Genomic DNA, 5,174 nt, shown 5'->3' on the forward strand with positions numbered 1-5,174 from the left:
AACACGTGATTAGGTTTATTTCCTTAACAAAAAGTGTGGCATCAAACTGAAAATCATCATTTCTCAGCCAACATTTTATACATCATAGACCAAAAGTACATTATAAATGTATACTGCCAATTGCATTAAATAGCAAAGTAATAATCAAGGGGAGGGGGAATAAATCACTTTACTGAGTTTTTGCTTTGTGCATGATTCTTTTGTGATACCGAAGCTGGGATTTGGGAATCTTATATTTAAAATGTAGGTCTTAGAAGGAAAAACAACTATCTCATTCAGATTCTTTAAAGTGAATGAATGGTAGAAGAGAAATCCCTTGTTTATCTTTAACCAAAAAAGATGCTTGAGATATTTGCATATATTCGATTTATTTTGTTATTATAAAATAGACACTACCAGATGCTCTAACTTTATTTTGAAAGTTTTAAAGTTAAAAAATTTCATTTCTAAAGTTTCCTTTAAAACAATCTGTAAATGACTAAATGGGGAAAAGATAGAGGTGAGGAGAAATTCTAATCTCTTTATGGGAATAGTTTATTTCTATATAAAGCACATTTCTAATCATAAAATCTCTCAACCAAATAATTTTACTAGTTATCTAGAAAACTTTAATATGTTTATTCCACATTTATTTAACATACAATTAAGATGTTTACTGTTGTATAATCTTGTAGAAACTTTTTTCAAAATGCTGTCAGGTTAAAATTCCTCCATGTCCTATTCTATCCTATCATTTTCTTATTTTCTAAGTGATTTTTTTTAACTGAAGGTTAAAATTCCTCCATGTCCTATTCTATCCTATCATTTTCTTATTTTCTAAGTTATTTTTTTAACTGAAGTAAAAATGCATCCAAAATAAAGTTACCTTTTTTAAGGTGCAGTGCATAAGTATCTTAAGGCTACAGGATTGAAGGATAAATAATTTGAGAAATTTAAACGCAAATTTTTCAGGAGGGACTCCTCTTATCTTGTTCTTGAATCAAGAAAATTCCAAAGACAAATTATAAGTGTGCTTTTTAAAAGTAAATTTGCTTCCTTTAATTCCAGCCTAAAAGTCCAACCACAAGTAGTAAATCACATTTGCAAAATTGCTGTTTATGATTAATGTATCTTTGATTGGTGATCCTACATTACTCAAGCACTTTAAATTAATACAACTAAGAATTTCTAGATATCCCTTCTTCTGGTTTCATTATGATCCGGACTTACTAACTGAAAAAATGAAACATTTTTGGCTTTTCTGTTCTCTGTACTACTGAGGGTAACTGAGTTTATTATGTAGGTTTCCGAATTCCCAGAACAAAAAATAAATGCCACTTGCTGCTTCTCTGGTCCCAGCGCCCGACAGAAGATTTGAATTTCCGTCTGAGGTATGTGGTGTCAATCAATCATCACAGAGCTAACCCCATGTCTCGGGGGCCTCATCTTTGTCAGTTGGTGTTCCTCTGCCAAGTTCTTGCCAACTCCTCCTGTGGATGCCCTGTGGACAAGCCCTCCATCTGAACCCCATCAACTTGGCACTTTAGTTAACTGACCTGAGAATCCTGCCAATCTAGATGCAGAGCTCTGGAAAGAAAAATCACGCTTTTCAACAACAAATACAGATTTCAAGTTATGTTCTAGAATTGACATTTCTCCCTCAGGGAAAGGCTGGGGAAAGACTCAAACTTAGTGAGCATCCCTGATTACTAAACATGTTAACTTTTGTTTGATTTTTAAAGGTAGTCTGGTAAGTTAAGTGATGTGGCTTCTGATTATTAAATGAAAGGCATTGAAAGATACTCTAAACTTAGAAAGTTCTCTCAAATGGCTTTTCTAATAATGAGTACAGATATGACCAGATGTTTCAAGAGGAAACTTGTGATCAAAGAAGGTAATGAAGTTGAAAAGGCAAGAGTTGGATCTCTGAGTAAAAGTAATTTCCCCTTGGAGTCTGCATGTGCATTTTCTAGGTATAAAAGTAGAAATAATTCAGACTTTTTCAATAAAGGTAGCTTCTGCTACTCCCTTCTTTGCTATAGAATTAGGGCCTCAAATGGAGAAAGCCTCTAAAATGACTTGGATGTCTCCATTTTTCTTAAATGACTTCATGTCCCATTTAAATAGAAGAAAAAAAGATGTTCTCCTTAAAGCATTTTTTTTTAAGACATTCATCTTGGCCATTTCAGTTAGAGTTACCATTCCCGTTTCTCTGACCACCAAAAGCCAAAAGCATCAAATCACACAATGGCTAGGGATATGACACAATATATAAATTTGAGGCATACCTGGGGTCTCAGTAAGACACAACCTAAGTAATCATTTGCTAACAATCAAATTATAACTCGATGAACAAGTTAACTATTTTAAGTAGAGCAGAGAAGTCTTCCCTATATGTTACACATTTTCTCAGTCTTTCTGGTATAGATGAGTAGGGATGAAGTTACAGCTGTTGCCTTCAACTGCTCATAATCCTCAGCTGATCTCTCTGCTAAAATGCCAGACAAGTGAGGATTCTAAGATTCTTCAACTGCAAGCAACAGAAACACACTAACTTAGTAAAGGAATGGAGGGAAGGTGATTGTTTATCATTAAATTGAAGGAAATGTAGGCTCAGGAGAGGCTGCATGCAGTCAACTATGGGACTACTGAACTGTTCACCTAACACTGATCTACTTCTTGATTAATGAGTACTTGTTCTCTTATTGTTTTGTTTCCTTCTTGAATCATTCCTGCTAAATTTCAGCTTGCCAAGAGAAAAGGTCTGATTGACCTAATGTGGAGTTATATGTCAGCAATTGCCCATGGAATACAGGGCACCATGACCAGCTACCATCAAGACCACACACAATGAAAGGAGATATCATTCCATAAAGTAAATGAAATGCTGGTACCAAAGAGGAAGGCCAAAAAGTAACAAATGTCCACCATCGTCATCATCTAGTCTGTCAGTCACAATGGAAAGCTTGAAGGGGGCCTGTCCTGCTACTCAAGCAAATACATGCAAACCTCCTCTCAGATGACACACAAGAATTAATAGCAAAAGTGCATACGACTGTTGGGTTCAACCTTACAGCACTACAATTTTGGTTACATCCTTTAGAATCTTTGGGCCCCCAGAATCTTGTCTATAAAACTAATTTAGTAGCCTAAGTGCCTCCTGAATTTTTAGAGTGTGGGTGCATATATCTATATATTTCAGATTTTATCTAATTACCACTGGAATAGGATTGCACACATACAATTTCCATTCACCTCTTTTCACAGTATTTGAATCATAGCAGGCACGTACACATTTGTTGTTAGCAACGACTAAAGTGTCATTACCCAAAGATTGCTACCAGTACCTCAGAATTCAGAACCATATTACAGTTTGTAAGATCACAGAATTCTTAATTTTCTGATCAGATTCCCTGTTAGTAGCAATAATTATTGCCAACAGAATAGGAATAAAACAGGCCTGCACGTTAGGAATGTTTTAATCATTCCAAATGGTCTTATACGTTGATGTGTCCCTAGCTGCTTTGTAATACTCTTAAATATTAAAATACTGCTTCAAAATACCTTATTTTCATTAACTCAGAAGACCGAAGCCAAGTGGTCTGCATCTTTTGGCAGGCCAGAATAAGCTTAGCTGGAAAAAAGAAATTCCAAGTATCACACTAACTTAAAAAAAATATATGTACAGCTTTATTCTCTCTCTATCCTTCCCCTGTGTCACTCAGTGAGAACTCTGGAAATAAAGGTAGATTCTGCCTGCCAAAAAAAACTCCCTACTTTCTATGCGTAAACTTTTATTTTGTTTAGTTTTATCCAATTTTCCTCCTCATTCCCTGTTGGTGGGTGCCATTTTCCTATGTCATCTCAAATAATATATGGGAGATAACCTGACTATAGTTTGCTAGGTAAGTGAATGAAAAATGCTTTCATTTACATGATTAACATTTAATTAACATTGTTAATTAACATTGATTTTCTTAAAAACTTTTTCAGCTGAAGTGTAACACTTAACATTGACCTTAACTTTTAAAATAAAAGCTAGGTGTTAAGAAAGCCCAGGGAAGTTGATGATTGATAACATGTATTATGATCTAGCTCCATGTGATCTGGGTGGAAGTTATGAAGTAATGTGCATTGTACCATATAAAACCCTAATGATGGTTAATGTTAGCTAATTAAGATGAACATTGAATGGAGCCAGCCTGGCTCATAGGGGTATTAACATCCTATTAGAGTCTAACAAAATATTATTTTAGTCAAAACTATATATAGTGAATCATTTTAGATTCTAAGACATGTATTTGGAATCAAATTAGACACTAAAACCATATTCTAATTATTGCTGCCAACAGATAATATTAAACACCCTTTTTTAAACGCCTTGAATTTAATGTTACATTACACAGTCTTTTTGTTTCATTTTGTTTTAATAAATCTTAAACATACAAGTATGCCATACTTTTGTAGATTACACCTAAGAAGTCATGAATATTTGCCATCCCCCATTTTTTTAAGCATCAGATATGTTTCATGTTAACCCAGCTAACTGCATTAAGGGTAATTCAAAACAGCCATTTCTATTGGCTACTGAACACATCAGACTTCTCTACCCAGAATAACATTCCTTAATTTTCTTTTTTCTTTGGTGAAATATCTTCAGGATGCATTTAAGTAGACATATTTGTGTGACGTCAGTAAGTCATTTTGCTTTTCTGGGACATAATGTCCTTGGCCATGAGATGAAAGGATTGTCCCAAAATACTTCTTTTTAATATATTTGTAGTGTATTCGACATTTAAATGTCTAAGCATATTGATAGGCAGTGGGAATACAGACATGGAGAAAGGTACTGTCTGTTGAGAAAGGCAGAAATATTTTAAAACTCCTATTTAGTTGGCAGGACTCAAACGAGGCAACACTCACTATAATTCTCAGTTGTTTCTCATGAAAAATACTTACATAAGGTATATGTCCTCTCACTCGCCTATTGTATTTTTTCTGTGCCCTCTTAGGAAAGAGGTTGAGAATTATTCAGCCTGGGCTGAATAATTGTGTATTCGAGAAGCAGGACTGGTACATGGGCCCACAAAAAGTAACAGCTACTCTGCGCCAGTTTCACAACCTAGGAATAATTAGTTCTGTTTCTCAGGCAAGGTGTTCTGCATAGTTAAATCATTTGAGCAGTATATTAAAAC

The sequence above is a fragment of the Callithrix jacchus genome, chromosome 15, assembly GCF_049354715.1.
Source record: "Callithrix jacchus isolate 240 chromosome 15, calJac240_pri, whole genome shotgun sequence".
Lineage (NCBI taxonomy): Eukaryota > Metazoa > Chordata > Mammalia > Primates > Cebidae > Callithrix > Callithrix jacchus.